Source organism: Paramormyrops kingsleyae, chromosome 25 (genome assembly GCF_048594095.1).
Source record: "Paramormyrops kingsleyae isolate MSU_618 chromosome 25, PKINGS_0.4, whole genome shotgun sequence".
Lineage (NCBI taxonomy): Eukaryota > Metazoa > Chordata > Actinopteri > Osteoglossiformes > Mormyridae > Paramormyrops > Paramormyrops kingsleyae.
The window spans coordinates 7313404-7332345 of record NC_132821.1 but is presented as its reverse complement, the minus strand read 5'-3'; positions in this window follow the sequence as shown (position 1 = coordinate 7332345).

Sequence of the window (18942 nt, the reverse complement as noted above, 5' to 3'; positions counted from 1 at the left end):
GAGTCTTATGTAAGTCGCTCTGGCTAAGGGCGTCTGCCAAATGATGTAAATGTAAATGTAAATGTGTAGTGTAATGTAATTATTTTAAGGTAGAAATATGATGTACATATATGTAGAGAGTAAATAATTACAGGTCTCCCTTTTTTATCTTCTGTTCTACACAATGTAAATATTTTTGTAGAAAGATTATGTGATACAGTTCACATATAATGCAATCAACTGAACAATTATTACTTTTTTTTATTCAAACACAATGTGATAAGCTCTTCAAGTGGAAATAAATGGTTTTCTCAAAACTACAATAATTAGTTGTGCATTCTTGACATTTTGTTATTGTCTTGGAAGATTACAGAAATACAGAACTATTCGCAACATTTAATGTCGTCAGTATGTCATTAATTTCCCACCATATGTTAAAATTATGTACATTTTAGTTGTGGTGAAATATTCAACAGATTTCATATTGAATGTCTCCTTTCATTCACAAGACAGAGACCAAACTCTGCCAGCATGTTAGTGTCTGACTCTCCCATTTATAGTTAAGAACATAAGAACTATACAAACGAGAGGAGGCCATTCGGCCCATCGAGCTCGCTTGGGGAGAACTTAACTAATAGCTCAGAGTTGTTAAAATCTTATCTAGCTCTGATTTAAAGGAACCCAAGGATTCAGCTTGCACTACGTAATCAGGAAGACTATTCCATACTCTGACTACACGCTGTGTAAAGAAGTGCTTCCTTAAATCCAGTTTGAAATGTTCTCCCGCTAATTTCCACCTATGGCCACGAGTTCTTGTATTTGAACTAATGCTGAAGTAACTATTCGGTGGAACAGCATCCAAATCTGTTAGAATCTTATAGACCTGGATCATGTCCCCCCTCAGTCTCCTTTGCTTGAGGCTGAACAGATTTAGCTCAAATAACCTTTCCTCGTATGACATTCCTCTAAGACCAGGGATCATTCTTGTGGCCCTACATCAGCTTTTCTAAGGCCGCTATGTCCTTTTTAAGATATGGTGACCAAACCTGTACACAATATTCTAGGTGAGGTCTCACCAAGGAATTGTATAATCTTAGCATTACCTCCCTTGACTTAAACTCCACGCACCTGGAGATATACCCCAACATCCTATTGGCTTTTTTTATTGCTTCCCCGCACTGGCGAGAATGAGACATGGAAGCATCAACATACACACCAAGGTCTTTCTCATAATCAGCTACCTTTATTTCAGTAGGTCCCATAAAATACCTGTACTTTATATTTCTGCTCCCTACATGGAGTACCTTACATTTGTCTATGTTAAATTTCATCTGCCAGGTGTCAGCCCAGTCACTAATTAAATTTAGATCCCGCTGTAGCTGCTGAGCCGCTAGTTCAGTATCTGCTACACCACCCACCTTGGTGTCATCTGCAAATTTCATCAGTTTACTGTATATATTGGTGTCTATATCATTTATGTAAATTAGGAACAAAAGGGGTCCTAAAATTGAACCCTGCGATACCCCACTATGAACGCAGGCCCACTGTGACATTGAGCCTCTTATAACTACTCGCTGCTTCCTATCCGTTAACCAGTTATCAATCCAGGTCGCTACAGTTCCTAAAATACCTGTCGCTTTGAGTTTAAGTGAGAGCCTCTTGTGGGGAACAACATCAAAAGCCTTTTGGAAATCTAAGTAGATGACATCATAGGCCTTCTTATCATCAACTTCCTGAGTAGCTTCCTCAAAAAACTCCAACAGATTTGTTAAACAGGATCTACCTCTCAACATGAGCAAATGTGCATTAAAGCTTGCCCATTATCTTCAAGTATCTCTCATTTAACTGAAACCATCCTGCTGCAAACTCCTCTACAAGTCGAGGCAAGAAACATGAGAAGTAAAACCCTCTCAAGTGCTTTACTTGCTCCTTTACAAATGCTTCACCATATTGCACTGTAAATGAAACATGCTCACTAGGTGTCCAGATCACAAGTGTGGACGTCTTGAGACCTGTGCAAAACAGTGTAAGCTGCACTTGCATGTAATAGCCTCTGCTGCCAGTTTTCTGCAGCTGCAGCTCTGCATCTACCAGTTTGATATCGCTGCATTTCTGGGTGAGCTGCTCAGTGAGTGAAGGATGGGTCGGCACAGGACATTTTATTTCTAGCAGCACATCTGAGTCAATGACCCCGTCAGGACTAGCAGAGAGCCATAGCTCCTGGATGCTGGTAACACTACCCATGTGAAGGATGTTCATGCCCTGTTCTTTCAGCTGATGACAAGCTCTAACTTCATTTTCTTTACCATAGTTTGTTTCATAATTACCACGAAAGGAAGGGTACATGTGCTCATATAAAAATTTGTCATTTTTTGTGGTGGCAAGTACTGGAACTTTTTTAGCGGAGCTTGCTGTAAGTCTGATTTCCCTACAGTTGTGCCACAAATCAAGATGCACTTTGCTCTTTTGTTTCTTCTTGTAATTGTGCTGCTTGCTCTTCAGAAACTTGAATGTATGCCTGATAGAATGCCCTGCATGGATTACAGCTTAGTTCGTAACTGTGTGCTTGGTGTGGCTGAAAAAATTGCTCATCAACTTTACTGTTGCAGTAAGGACCCGCTGATGGTGAGGCATTGTAACACTTTCCAGTTAATGTGTTCTTGAGGAGGAAAAGTGGCTTCATTGGTGCTTTGCTAACACTGTCAATAAAGTCTTGGTGTGTAAGGTGATATGGTGTGTTAGGGAGAGTTTGAGTCACTGCAGTCCGGGAGTTCACATTGTACTGCTGCTGTGCCCTGTGATGTCTGAAGTTTATCTGGCTTAGACGTTTGGGTTCAAGGTTCTTTGCTGTCCCTGCATTCCACCTGCGTTGCTCATCTGTACATGCAAGCCCTGTCTTTCCACTAATCACAGCATTCTGCACCTGTGACAAACATTGATAGTATTTTCTCACTGTCAATACTCAAGATTTAACATAATGAGGAAATTTACACTAACAAAAGCACTACAGTGTCTGTTTATATCAGTGGTGGACAAAGGGCTGGTGTCCTGCATGTTTTAGATATGACCCTGGGTCAACACACCTGAATCATATCTAAACCACTGAAATAAAAACACTGGCAAGTTTCACCGGTGTTTCTGTTTCAGTGATTTAAACATTCTGATATCCAGATAAGTGATATACCTTCCACAGAATAGCAGCCGCACGACTACATGATTTCCCTAATCCGGCGATACAGGAACAGCCTACTGTCACCACTACTCCACTTTCCCTTAGCATTACCCATGCTAAGTTTTTAGCTTGATTAGCGCTCTGGCTCGGCTCTACGGCTGCTTTAAGAAAAATAAAGTTGCCTTGTTTGTTGAGCAGTACAGTACTTTATCAATTGTGTTGCTGTGCAGGTAATTATACGCCTCCGTGCTCTTGTAATTACGCAATTCCTCGCCATCAACGCCTTCGGAAAATATGAGGTAATTAATAATGTCGATGTAGCTAACATCGGGTCATAGTTTCATGTCATCTACCCAGTCCGTGAGAAGTGATGGGTGAGGCACTGCTACTGAACTGTCCTCGCCGCTTTTTAAAACATCTCTACTATGTATCCACACCCGATGTGCTGCCATTTACGGCAGGTAAAAGAAACTGCAGTGAGAGAAACCTTTATCAACAGTGAAGGTGTAACCCCGCAACTGTCAACAACAGCGCAAGCGGAAGTAAAAAACCGTCTTCCGCTATGAATCAGGGGTAATGGCGTGAACTCAGGAGTACTGTGGATATGGTGTGAGTAAAATTGAGGGGCGGCAGCAGCACAGAGGCGAGTGAGACCATCAGCCTCTGAGTAGTGCCCCCACCCCCCAAGGCCCTGTGTGTATACTGGTATGTGATGACTAAAGTGCAATTAGAACAGGGGGAGGCAGAAGGCCGCGCAGCACAGTGAATAAGGCCATGTAAATGGCCCTCCCCACTGTAAAATGCATGGCATACACCCACCTGTGTGCGTGGCATGTTGTTGAATGAGGGGGGAGAGGGGTTGGGATTCATAAGACCAGGGGGCAGATTACTCACCCCCTGGCAAAAGAGAGCCAGCTAACCAGCTGGCTCAGTAGGCACCCCAGCCCCCGACTGCCATGCGGGAAGGAGTGGACCCGGGGCCCCCGGCGACAGCACCCCGGAGCACCGCCAGCGCCAAAAACTGTGTAAAATAAAAGGCAAACCTCAACCCGTACCAATTCAATTCAGTGAAGTTTAATAGAAAACAAGACTTTAAACAGCGTGTGAACGGGAAAAGTAATAGTGATGTGACACAAACTGACATACCTTATACACCTTGGTGGTGTTGCGATCGCTGTCGGACAAGCAGGCAGGACGCGGGGAAATGATCAAGCAGGCAAGCGAAGATCCACGAAGACGGGTTTATTCAGGACAACACGGTTACCAACATTAATGACGGATCTGGGGAAGACTGACTCAGACATGGACTAAATACAGAAGACAAGTCGAAATAACAAGGAACAGCTGGGCACGATTGGGAAAGCACACGTGGATAATGAGGGGGCGTGGCACACATCGGGATCGAACGGAGCGGATCGTGACAGAACCCCCCCCCAAAGGCGCGCACACCGGGCGCGCCCGAGAGGAGGCGACGGACGAGACCGGGGAACAGGACCTGGAAGACAAAAGCAAAACATCAACGAGACACCGGAAACAGGACAGAGACACAAAACAGGAACAAGGACCAGAAAAACGACAAAACCTGACAGAGGACAGGGAACGCGGACAGGCAGACAAAGAAAGGAGACAGAGAGGGGACAGAAAATGGAGGAACAAAAGGGCCGGGAGTGAACACGGGAGGCACAGAGGGACGAGCAGCAAAAACTGGAGGGACAAAGGGACCAGGAGGGGACGGAGGAGACACAGAGGGACGAGGAACCGAGACAGGAGGAACAAAGGGACGAGGAGACGGAACAAAGGGAGGAGGAAGAATAGGGCGAGCTCGAGGGAACCCAGGCAGGCGAGGGAAGGCAGCCGCAGGGGCCACAGGCGGAAGGGAGGCCGGAGCAGGAGGGGACCACACAGGGGACAAGGAGACAGACGTAGGGACCGACAAAGGAAACAAGGAGGGAGCAGGAGGGAACACTGGCGCAGGCAGGAGGGGGAAGCCGCAGCAGGCGGAGGCGCAGGCGGAGGCGCAGCCGGAGCCAGGGAAGGCGCCGTCCGACGCCCTGCCGAAGCGGGGGGACCCGGAGGCGGCAGCCGAGCCGGAGCCGCAGGACCCGCAGGCAGCCACCGAGCCACGGCCAGGGGACGCACGGGCGAGCCAGGGGTTAGGGCAGGCGGGACCAGGACCCGACGCCTGTGTCCCCGTCCCTTACGGGAAACGGACAGGCGCGGTCCTGGGGTGTGTCGGCCTTGCTGAGGCAAGGGTGAGGGAGTCAAGAGGGAGGTCTGTGCTGGGCGGACAGAAGTCAAGGCCTCTATAGAGGCAACAGGCAGGGCAGCCGGAGCCGCAGGCGTGGTCGCAGGCGGGGCAGCCAGAGCCGCGGGCGTGGCCTCAGGCGGGGCCGTGGGCCCGGCCGTAGCAGCGGATGGAGCCGCGGGCGCGGCCGGCTGGACAGGCGAGCAGGGCTGGGCCGGCTGGACAGGCGAGACGGGCAGGACAGGCGAGTAGTCAGCCAGGGGCGCTGCGGGCGTGCAGGGCTGGCCAGACAGGACAGGCGAGACGGGCAGGACCGGCGAGCAGGGCAGGTCCGGACAAGACAGGCGAGACGGGCAGGACCGGCGAGTAGTCAGCCAGGGGTGCTGCGGGCGTGCAGGGCTGGCCGGACAGGACAGGCGAGACGGGCAGGACCGGCGAGCAAGGCTGGCCGGACAGGACAGGCGAGACGGGCAGGACCGGCGAGCAGGGCTGGGCCGGCTGGACAGGCGAGACGGGCAGAACAGGTGAGTGGTCAGCCAGGGGCGCTGCGGGCGTGCAGGGCCAGCAGGAGGTGCCGCAGGCACCTCGGCAGGCGTGGGTGCAGACGGAGGCAGCGCCGGAACCGCAGACGCAGCCACAGGCACCATCAGCACGGGGCCAACAGGGGGCGCCGCAGCAGGCACCCTCAGGTCCCGGCCAGCAGGGGGCGCCGCCATCACGCGGCCAGCAGGGGGCGCCGCCATCACGCGGCCAGCAGGGGGCGCCTCCGTGGGCACCTCGGGCAAGCAGCCAGCTGCAGGCGGTGCTGCAAGCAGAGCGGCGACGGCAGTCGCGGGCGTGGCTGCAGTGCCGACAGGCGAGCCGGACTGGACCGGTGAGACGGGCAGGGCCGGCGAGCGGTCCGCAGGGGCCGCCGTAAGCAGCGTGGCAGCATCAACAGGGGGAGCTGCGGGCGTGGCTGCTGGTGAGCAGGACAGGACGGGCAGGGCAGGACGGGCAGGTCAGGCGAGCAGGGCAGGACGGGTTGGACAAGAGCTGGCGCTTTTGAGGGAGTCTGCTCCTCTCTCAACTGGAGCAGTCTCCTCAAATTGTGTGCTAACCTCTCCAAATCGCCCTGTGGAGAAGTTGGGGTAAAGGCAGCGAACTCTCTCTGAAGCTGTATGGAGAGCTGGGTAGCTTCAGGGGAGTCCTGCACTGCCGGATCTTCCATTACCCTCCAGTACAGTCCTTGGAGGGCGAAGTATTGTCCGGCCAGGGATGGAACCGGTCCTTTAAGGGGCGGAGCCGGAGATTCGACCGGTGTAGGAGCATTTCCGGCCGAGTTAAACACCGCTGGGTCCAGGATAGGGAGACGCTCCTCCTGACACCTGATGGGGTGAGAAGCGGAGAGGGAAACAGCCCCCAAGAAGATCGTTGGTACCTCTTCTTGCTTTTTTCCTCTCTTCTTCTTTCTCCGATTCACAGCCTTCAGCGGGGATTTAGCGTTCTCTGGGAGATCTTGCGGTGAATCTGGCAACCGCTCGTCACCGAGCGGGATCCTTCCGGCTCTTAGCTCGGGAAATCTCCCCCGCAGCTGCTGGAGGTTATTACGCACCTGAACAACTAGGTGCGTGTCCTCCTCCAGGGACATCCCCTCCAGGATGTCCCGACTCTGGCTGGCCAGCATCCAGGCTTCCGGGTTCTCCCGAACTTCGGGCTGGGCCATCCAGTGCAGTACCTCATCGACCCAACCGAGGAAATCCTCCTCGGATAGGGGGGGTACTTTCTTTGGGAGATCCGTCATTCTGTTGTGATCGCTGTCGGACAAGCAGGCAGGACGCGGGGAAATGATCAAGCAGGCAAGCGAAGATCCACGAAGACGGGTTTATTCAGGACAACACGGTTACCAACATTAATGCCGGATCTGGGGAAGACTGACTCAGACATGGACTAAATACAGAAGACAAGTCGAAATAACAAGGAACAGCTGGGCACGATTGGGAAAGCACACGTGGATAATGAGGGGGCGTGGCACACATCGTGATCGAACGGAGCGGATCGTGACAGGTGGCCTTTGCCCAGACACCTCTGCTTCAGACTGGAGGTCAGACATCGTCTCTGCCTCTTTGGCCTTCCTCCTGCCCTCTTCATAGCCGTCTGTGAAATACAGATGCAATAAACATTATTCAATCCCCTTATAATCACTCAGCAAGACACTGTTGATTTACTGAAATTGAGTACTTTGCGGAATATCAGTCAGCCTCCACTACAGCCAAATAATGATCACATATCTTAGCCAATGGTCATGCATACAATAATAAATTAGAGTACAATGGTGCTTAGAAGTTTGTGAACCCTTTAGAATTTACACAAGTTCCCTAAAGCTCTAAGGTCCATACAGAGGAGATGAGGAACATGCAGTTTGCTAAGTCACCAAGTTACCTAAGAACACTAAGGAGTTGCTGAAGAAGCGCAATAGAGACTGTTTTTTCTGAGAATCCTCAGAAAGAACCGTCTCCCCAGAAATCTGCTCCATGCCTTTTACCACTGTTCCATGGAGAGTGGTACGGCAGCTGCACTTCCTCAGACATGAAAGCTCTCCACAGGGTCATCAGGGCAGCGGAGAAAACGATTGACTGCCCTCTCCCCTCCCTGGAACAGATCTACACCTCCCGATGCCGGAAAAAAGCTTTGGACATTTCACAGGATTCATCACATCACTGTCTCTTTCAGCTTTTGCCATCAGGCAAGAGATACAGAGCCATGAAAACCAGGACAAATCGCTCTGTTTTTCCCCCAAAGCAATCATGGCGTTAAATGCAAAACGTAACAGTTAATTTCTTATATTTAATCAGTGCAGTATGGTTATTCAATGCAATCAGTATAGTCAATGCAGTATTCAGTGCAATTTGTATATTTTGTAATATTTTATTACTCTTTTAATACCTCACATTGACTTGAATTGCATTTTCAGTTTTGTTGTCCAAGTGACAATGACAATAAACATTATTGTATTGTATCTTTGTTAGGTGGCTACGTTTACATGCCTTAATGCAATTAAGATGTTTTCAAGTAATCAGATTAATCGGGGAACTCATTTAAAAATGTGATTGAAAAAAGATGGTAAGCATTCATACACACATTTATAGGAAGATTTTGTGATTTATAAAGAAAAACATTTTGTGAAAAAAACGCATATTTCGTGAACGAGGTTGAAGGAGATGCTGTTACGACAGGATCCTGTAGAGGGCACTGTGTATGCTAAATCAAAGGCTCCAGGAATGTATTTGGCATTTATAATAAACAATAATAATTGAAATATTTGTGGGCACACGGCATTTGGCTCTGAAATTACACAGTTCTTTAAAATAAAATTTAAATTTGCAAACTGAGTTGTATGCTGTGTTTGAATGTTCAGATATTATTATTATTAGATATTTCACTGTGTATTTTTCAACTTAATGCCCTCTGAAACTGGTACTCTTTCATTAAGACCGACTTACAAACAATGTATTTTCTGCCCAGGTTAAAGGCTTCTTATTCATAGTTCCTGTACGGGGGATAGTGCTCACAGCAGCACATGCTGTGCAGTTTACAGTAAAGACATTTTTGAAAATACAAAATAATGTATGAAAAAATGATTAAGCTGTAGCACATACTTTTATTTCAAATATGAGTTTCACAAATTTCCCTGTAATGAAAATGGTGAAATAACCCAGGCTTAATGTGATATTTCATTTGTAACACATCTGTTCTCCAAACTTTGGCCACAAGACCTTCTTCCTGCCAGAATCTCTCCTTTCCTTTAATCCTCGGCTGTTGGGATCTGCTCTGCTGCTTGGAAGTTCCCCTTGGAGTTAGTGTTGGGGGTTCTGGTGGAATGTGACCGTCGGCAACCATGGGCTGGATAGCGCTGTGGTGCCCAACCTGGCTCTGTGCCCTTCTTCTTCCATCTGCCCGGGCAGTGCCAGGTTGCCTGTGGTCGTCCCGGAGACACTTCGTCTTCCCTTGCTGTACTCTCAAGCCTCTGAGACAAGCACAATTTCAGCTCTACACTCAGCAAGACCTTTAAAAGTATAAAAATGAATAGGCCCTAAAAATGGAGCCTGCAAGTCTTTTGCCTCAACACAAGTGATCAACTAGCTACCGGCGCTAATGTCCATTCTTTAAAATGTCTAAAAAAGCTTCATCCCTGTGTATGCACAAACATTTTGCACACATGACGTTATCATGCATATATAGTATTTCTCGTATTTTCAAAGTACAAAAATACTGATCAAAGTCTTTAGAAAAAAAGACATTTATTTTATAAACAATTCAAATATGAATTATAAAATACATTTTTCCAATTAAAATACTTATTTTGAATACATGCCTCAGAAATTGCGCATTACCTTCATGTTGCCTTGAAACTTTTGTTTTCTTTACTGTAGCCCTCTTGTAAGACATGTTGTCAATGTTAACCTTCATCCTCTGTAAGTATTATAATGTACTATACACTGTACAGTTAAAAAAAAAAAAAAAACTTGCAATGCACCGAGACTGAAAATGCACAAAGATCGCAGCATGAGATGATTGCACAGGTTTACCTGAGCTGTGTGCTGGGCCTGGTTGTGCAAGAGGCAGAGATTGTTCAAATAGGAACAATGACATAGGATTACGGGAAATACAGACAGCTGTAACTTAAAACTCCACAATGTACAACTAACAGTCAGCATTTGTTTTATCATTTTAAATGAATGACATTATATATACCAAAATATTTATTCTGTACAAGGTTAGAGGTGTGCGTACGGACAAGTCAATGTAGGCCGCGACATGTGTGCCCCACATATAATAGGTATAACTAGACCCCTGTCTAAATATGTCACACGCGGCATCATTACGGCGTACAGTATTTAGCTTTGTTTGAGGACGTTGTGTGTGGCCAAATATGAAGAGAGGGAGTATTTATAGATCACGATGATTATTTTCCCAGTGATGATTTGTGGCTTATCAGCTGTTTCAGAGCCAAGAGTGATTCTGATGGGATTGAGTGATGAATTGGCCCCGGAACATACCAGCAGGAACCGGCAGACAGATCAGGGATATCCCAGCCCATTCTGAGCTCCATTAATCCTTAGGCTGTGGCTGGTTTTATCCGACTGTCAAGACAGTGTTTTAAGTTTCTCTAGTGTGGATGTATGGGCCAACATTACAGTGCAATTTGCAACAATGTCCGGCTCTCCTAATGCTGTCCGTGTTCTTGTCTGCACTCAAACACATTGCAATTAATGATTAATGAGCTTTTTACTTTCTGGTGGGCTGCGCCGGTGGCTCCCTGTCCGGTGTCCTCTGGTGGGGCCCCTCATGGGGGGGGGGGGCTGTTGTCCTGGTGCTGAAATATATGGAATTGAAATACTGCCCACATCTTTACAAAAGCAGTTTCAATCTCTGATGCTAGAACTACTAAGCCTGCGCAAATCTGCGTAAATTCCCTAGAACTACTAAGCCTGCGCAGATTTGTTCAGGCCTTCAGCTCCATCGTCCTCGTGCTTTTGTTGTGCAAACACACTAATTATCTGTGAACCCTGGCACATTTGCATTTATTTACTCAGACTCCTAGTTCAAGTACAAGGGAGCCCAAACCTATGTGTGTAATATGGAAACCTTCACAAAAGCCTGCCATATCTATACAAAATAACCCACACACTGACTGACCTGCAAATATGAAAGACACACATTCACAAAATATATGGAGAGACAAGTTTTTTATTTATAAAAAAATAGAGTGAAAATAGAATGAAAAGTTGCTAATAGAATGAAATGAATAGAATGAAAACATGCTACGACATCAGTCTCCAATGTATGTTTGTACACAAATGTCATAAGCTGAGTGAAGTCATGGTCCATGGTTGATAACAAGCACGTACATTATGTCATTTCATTTTAATTGGCCATCACTGAATTATAAAACCAAAAGTGAATTTTGTCTTTGTGTGATCTCTCCAGCTTTGCATGTTCTCTCCTCTGGCTGTTCATGTAAAAATAGCAAAAATTGTAAAAAAAAAAATTTTATCAGTCCCTCAGTTCCAGGTTCATCTCTTCATCATCTTTCTGCCTTTTGTCTCAGTGGTTACTCTCCCACACAGTCTGTCTGTCTGTCTGTTTCAAAGTCTGTGTTTGTAGCGTTTGCAGACCCAGTGACCAACGTCCCTGCATTTGGCGCAGGTGAATTTGTGACACTTTACGCAGGCAAACCAGCTGCGATTTCTGTTGCAGCTCTCTTGTACCTGGCATTGAGTTGTCTGTACAGGTCCTCGCACAGCAGCAGCAAACGCTGGAGCAGCGTTCCTCTCTGTCTCCATTACCTTTTGCTGCATGAATATGCAACGGAGTTCCTAGGCTAGAAGCGCAATCAGAAGGCAATTGGCACTTTTGCAGCGTTCCATTGACATGGCAAGTGATGACAGACCGATACTGTAATCAAGGGGCTTTTGTTGGCTTTTCAGTGGTATGGACAGCTGAAAAGCCAGCCAATTAGCACATCCATTTCAATGTGAGGGCAATTGGCACTTTTGGCAGCATTCCATTGACCTGGCAATGATGGCAGTATGGCAGACTGTATGCAATTAGGCCGGCTTTTCATAACATATAAATGCTGTAGGAGTGGCCAAAAGGTGTGATGCTCTCCATTATGACTGTGTATGTGAGGGAGTGGCATTGCTGTTTGCATAACTACAGCACAGTGCTGTGCATAAAAGCAGAGCGACCGAGGCGGGAGAATCATTTCTCCTTCGCATTTCTGAAGACGCACATCAGGATGGCCTCCGCATCACTGCCACGCAGGAAGAGCCTCTCAGTGCCTCAGGCTTTGGCCCTGCTGCAGGAAATGGACGCAGCAGACTCTGACGGAGGCCAGGTTTCGTTTGCCCGGCAGCTCACAGATGACTCATCGGAAGAATCCGAAACGGAGATGGAACAAGAACATGACATGCCTCCACAGAAGATGCGCCGTGGTACCGGGAAGCCCAGTCCGAGCCAGACGGCAAAAGATGGCACTGTGTGGGTAGAGGAGGACATTGGAAGTGGAACGCCCAGTGCATCAGCACATCGCTCACTGGAGCGGCACACTGGACCCACAGAGTCTGCTAAGGTTTGTCATCGCCAAAGCACATGTGATATTTATATAAACCCATGTATTATTTATATAAACCCATTTAGAGTGAGGTTCATGTAAATTTACCAGTCTCTATTTGTTTATCTTCCGACAGCGTAAAATTACAAGTGTGCTCCAAAGCTTCCTCTGCCTGTTAGACGTGGGAATGCTGCAGACCATCACAGAGTGTACGGTCCGTCACGCCCGCAGAACAGAGCCGGACTGGAAGCTGACAATTAATGAACTGATGGCATTCATTTCTATTCTGTTTGTGAGAGCAATCATGTGTCCCGTTGGCGCCATTGTGGATTGCTGGTCGGAAAACTTTCTAGTGCCAGTAATCAAAGAGACAATGTCCCGAGATAGATTCCTTTCAATTATGCAGCACCTTCGATTTGATGACAAGGACACGCGGGCAGAACGGGTGAAAACAGACAGATTTGCTGCGGTCTCTGACATCTGGACACGCTTCACTAAGAGCTGTGCTGAGAGATTCACTCCAGGAGAACACATGACCATAGACGAACAGCTGTTCCCGACCAAGGTTCGTTGTCCATTCACACAGTATATCGCATCAAAGCCAGAGAAATGTGGGATCAAGTTCTGGATGGCGACGGATTTGGAAACCAAATACGTCTGCAACGTGTCCCCTTACTTGGGAAAGGACCCCAGTCGTCAGAAGGGGGACAAGCTGGCAGAGAACGTGGTCATGAGTCTGATGGAGCCATTTCTGGACAACGGGAGAAATGTCATAACGGACAATTTCTTCACCTCACTGTCGCTGTCACAAAGACTGCTTCAGCGTAACACGACTCACCTGGACACGGTGAATAAAGTTCGCCGTGAACTTCCTCCATCAGTGCGCATGTATTCAGTACGAGCAGCAACACGCAGGTGGCCAGTAGCTGTATTTTACAACATGCTGGACCTGGCGGCGGTGAATGCCTACGTTCTGTACAAGGCATGCACAGGGTGGAAAGGCAAAAGAAGATTGTTTCTGAGTCTTCTAGCTAAGGAACTCCGTTGCCGATTCATGCAGCAAAAGGCAATGGAGACAGAGAGGAACGCTGCTGCAGTGTTTGCTGCTGCTGTGCCAGGACCTGTACAGACAACTCAGTGCCAGGTACAAGAGAGCTGCAACAGAAATCGCAGCTGGTTTGCCTGCGTAAAGTGTCACAAATTCACCTGCGCCAAATGCAGGGAAGATAGTCACTGGGTCTGCAAACGCTGCAAACACAGACTTTGAAACAGACAGAGATTAACCTGGAACTGAGGGACTGATAATTTTTTTTACATGAACAGCCAGAGGAGAGAACATGCAAAGCTGGAGAGATCACACAAAAACAAAATTCACTTTTGGTTTTATAATTCAGTGACAGCCAATCAAAATGAAATGACATTACTTCTTTCTGTATGTGTATGAGCATGTTATCAACCATGGACCATGACTTCACTCAGCTTATGACATTTGTGTACAAACTTACATTGGAGACTGATGTCTTAGCATGTTTTCATTCTATTCATTTCATTCTATTAGCAACTTTTCATTCTATTTTCACTCTATTTTTTATAAATAAAATAGACTTGTATTTCCATATATTTTGTGAATGTGTGTCTTTCATATTTGCAGGTCAGTCAGTGTGTGAGATATTTTGTATAGATATGGAAGGCTTTTGTGAAGGTTTCCATGTTACACACATAGGTTTGGGCTGCCATGGATTTGAACTAGGAGTCTGAGTAAATAAATGCAAATGTGCCAGGGTTCACACATAATTAGTGTGTTTGCACAACAAAAGCAGGAGGACAATGGAGCTGAAGGCCTGAACAAATCTGCGCAGGTTTAGTAGTTCTAGGGAGTTTACGCAGAATTGCGCAGGCTTAGTAGTTCTAGCATCAGAGATTGAAACTGCTTTTGTAAAGAGATGGGCAGTATTTCAATCCCACCAGGAAAACTGTCCCCCCCCCCGCATGAGGGGCCCCACCAGAGGACACCAGACGGGGAGCCACTGGCCCAGCCCACAACCCCCAGCCCTATCGCGAGCCGAGCCCAAAACCAAGAAGGTCTGGAAGGACACCCGCGCCCCCCCCACAGGCCCCCATTGCCCCCCCGCTCAGTGTGTGTACAAGGTGTGTACATGTTGGTGTGTGTGAATGAGTGTGTGAACTGAAGTGTGTGCAAACTCAAAACTGTGGTGCATAAAAAGTGGGGGGGTGGTCAGGGCAGGAGCTCCACCGCTGGCTGAATCCCATGCGCCCCATCCCAGGTGTATCAGGGCTGGATGGGCTGTATGGAGAACTGAGGTGCATTAAAATTGGGTGGTTGGGTGGCGGCACATTGGCCAATGGTAGGGTCTGTGGGCCAGGCCATGTAGCATAACCCAGCCCTTCGGCCCCCACCGCCCTGAACCGCCCCCCAGACCCTCTAGTGTATTGTGATGTGAGTGTGGGAGACAGGGGCACAACCGGGGCACGCGAGGCATGGGCCCCCTCTTAGGGGCCGGGTCCCCAACCGACCCCTCATCGATTCCTGTCCCTGTCCCCACCTGGCAAGCAGGGCGGTGGGACGAAGACCCGCCACGTACAACGGGGCCCCAGACGGGCCCCCAGTACCAAGACATCCCACACACCCCGGCGGGCAGGAAGCCACTCCGTTCGGACAGAGAACCCGCGACCCCCCTGCCCCTGGGCAACCCACCCCAGCCCCTCTCCCCCCACCCCCCATCACAGTGCCCTCCAGCCCCCGGGACATTCCCATCTCTGGACCACCCTGGCAGCCACCCCCTCAGGAGCCAGCATGTCACCCCAGCTACCGAGCCTCGGCCCCGGACCCGCCCACACCAGCGCGGCGGTGCAGACGAGCCTGATGGCCCCCCCATCCCACATCCCCCTGAGTACACCCCCACCCAATGCCACCCCCCCAGGTCAGACCCGCACCCGCTCAGGGACAGCGACCCCTGCCGGTGGGACACCAGAGACCCGCATTAGCCAGGACGCCCGGCCCCGAGGCCGGAGTGGCGAAGCCCCACTGCCCCCAATAGCACTGTGATGAAATTAATTACTGGGGTCCAAGTGTATTCAAATTCTGTCAGTCGATGTTTTGTACAGGCAGCAGAGCATGTGAGCGGAGCGGAGCGGGCGGAATTTGGTCAGAGCGCGGAGCGGTTTTTTAATTAAGGCTGGAGCGGTCGCTTTGTCTCGCTCCAATTTCGCTCTGATACAATTCTGCAATTCTGCAATTCTGAGGCGTGCCCAAATCTACCCAGAATTCATCTGTACAATTATCAAGACTGTTACACAAATTGGCCGAGATGGAATTCGCAAAGTATTTCACAAAGGAAACTGATAAATCATACAAGTGTACTATTCTTATCAAACGTATAGATGACAAGAATGTACAGCAAGAACAACAATGTGGTGAAACTGTTTCAGTGAGTAAAGATTCACTTTGGAATCACTTTTCTCAGAAACATGAGTGTGCTACGCGAACAAGCGGAAGCCAGAGCAAAACGCGTGCAAGTTTTATATGGTTGTAGCATATCAAGTCTATAAAGTAAATTAAAGTAGGCTATAAAAGCCTATAAAGTAAATTAAAGTAAAAAAGCCTATAAAGTAAATATTGGTAATCAAATAAATTCGTTTTGTCATTCAAAGTAGGTCTAATAAGATTTTTTTTTATTTCACGTAACGTAAAATTTTATTTTAGAGACGTGCTGCATCAACAGAAAAAAATTGAGGAATTTAAAACGTGTCTGTATATTCTTTAGGCTATTAAGCCCACTGATTCCTTTATTTTTAAGCCTATTTTTGTGTGGAATGCCATTTCCAAACCTGTCCGTTGTTGCCGATAGGTTGCTTAAAAATAAATATTTTCTGTTCTGACTGGCAATGTTGCCGTTGCTCATATTTCTTTATGACATAAGGCTTCGGTTTAAGGTGACATTTGTTAGGCATGCAGATTATTTGCCCCTCTTTTAAATTGGAGCGAGCGTGGAGCGATTTGACTGGAGCGGGAGGACATTTTAGTGGAGCGAGGAGCGGTGTTGAGCGGAGCGGCTTAGTGTGAATTAGAGCGGAGGAGCGGGCGGAGCCAACAGCCTCGTGAGCGAGGAGCGGAAATTCTCACCGCTCCGCTCCGCTCACATGCTCTGACAGGCAGACATTCTCTCCATAGAAATGTGATCTAGCAGAAGATTTTTAAATTGCATTATGGTTAATTTCTCTTTTGACTTCCAGTTCACGAGGATCATTTATTTGGCGATGGTTAGGACAGTGAGGAGCATGTGCGATGTTTCTTTTTTGCCCATATGAATTTTAGTGAGATCACCCAGCAGACAAAGTGAGGGGGAGGGGGCAGGGATGGTATCCTCCAAGTATATCGATAGTTCTGCACAAATCTTTAGCCAAAATTTGTTAACAGGTGCTCAGTACCACATAGTGTGCAAATAATTATCTGGAGAGTCATTCGTGCAGATTGTGCATCTGTCAGTATCCCTGAAACCCATCTGGAACAGCCTTTGTCCTGTGTAGTGTGTTCTATGAGGAATGTTGTACTGTATCAGCTGAACGCTGGCATTCTGAGTCATTCCAAATGTGTTTGTGTCCAAAAGTTAGAGTCTGTGTTGAGCAGTAAATATTTCTCCCGGGAGGGTCGGGAGGGTGAAAGTAAGCTCAGACTCTGACATCCTACATAAATTCTGGAGAGCAGTTTTTGGGATGGAAGTTAGAAAGTCTGTTATTGTTAGTGGCGGCTCTAAGTCTGTTACCCTGATGTTAAATCCAGCCTGAATTATGGATTTAAGTTGAGGATATTCTGCATATTTGTTTTTGTCTATGCCATAAAGTTCGACCATTTTGTCAGATGATATGAAATTACTATGTTGAATATGTTCCATGTATCTTATTCCATTATCTTACCATGTTTTAAAATTTATTGTTTTTTTATTTCGTAAAATATCAGGATTGTTCCAGATGGGTGTAAATCTGCATGGGATCAGTACAGATCTTTTTAATTTAAGAAATTCCCACCAGACTGTCAATGATGAGCTAATATTGTTGCTCCTAAAGCAGCAATGTTACTTAATGGTGGGGCTGATACAGGGACGTCATTAGATAATGTCTGTTCAGTGTCCAGCCAGATATGGTCTACTGGATGTTGTTTGATCCATTTTAGTATATATTGTTTTCTACTGGCAAGATAATAATTGTAGAAATTGGGAAGCTCAAGGTCACCTCGATTTTTGGCTTTTTGTAATGTTCTTTGACTTATTCATGGTGGCTTAGATTTCCATAAAAATTTAGGAATTATGGAGTCCAATTATTTAAACCAGGCATGGAGAGGATAAGTCAGAACCATTGAGAATATATAGTTAATTTTTGGTAAGAACATCATTTTAATTGTTGCTACTCTACCCATAAGTGAAATGGGTATATTACTCCACCTAGTGAGATCATCTTCTATTGTTTTAATATGGGAGTGTGATTTAACCGTATTAAATCAGACAGCTTGGCGGAAATGTTAATGCCCAGGTATTTATTGTTCCCAGATTTTAGTGGAACCATTGGGTTGAACTGGAAGTCTTTAACTACAGAAAGAACAGTCGATTTATTCCAGTTAATAAAGTGGTCTGAGATGGATGAGAATTCATAGTCAAGAGTCCAGGTTTACAGGTTCTTCCATCATACAGCAGGAGGGTCATGCTGTTCTGGAACTCTGTGGTTGACTGTGTGCCCCCCTCCCCCTTCTTTTGCCTCAGTTAGTACCATGCATTTGGCCCCCTCAGCTTTCTGAGGTTTGCCCCCTCTAGGGACCAGTCCATAGAATTACAGCAGACTTACTCCTGTCAGAAATGGGTGCTGTACTTTGTTGAGCACAAGAGGCATCCTTTATGGAGAGATCGTCCACATAAATGTGCTGATGGAGGCTCCTGAGTCTTTGGGAGAAGCTTATTTCCTGTGCTGGGGTTGTATTGTGTCTCGTAACCACACTATGAAGACTAAAACTTACCAGTATGTTGTTCTATCTGTACTTAGAATAAGGATCCTCAAGGGAGTTTTTGACGAAGCCAGACATCAAGGCTAACAGTGCATTTCGTATTTGGCTGGGCAGCGGTTCAATCACAATGGCAGTGAGGTGCAGCTGAAGAAGTATGTGAGATGCTGCCACCACTGTGTCTTCAGCAAGTTGCCTGAGTCAGACGCCAGAGTCCCGCATGAGAGCATCACAACCTCTAGAGTCTCTAGACCATGGATGTCAAACTCCAGCCCTGGAGGGCCGGAGCCCTGTGTAGCTTAGTTCTTTCCCTGTTTCACCATAAATGATTCAGCTCAAGAGCTGTGTGGTAATTAGCACAAGGAGTTGAATCAGGTGTGTTAAATGAGGGTGAACCAAAAATTGTGCAGGGGTTTGACACCCCTGCTCTAGACCTTTCA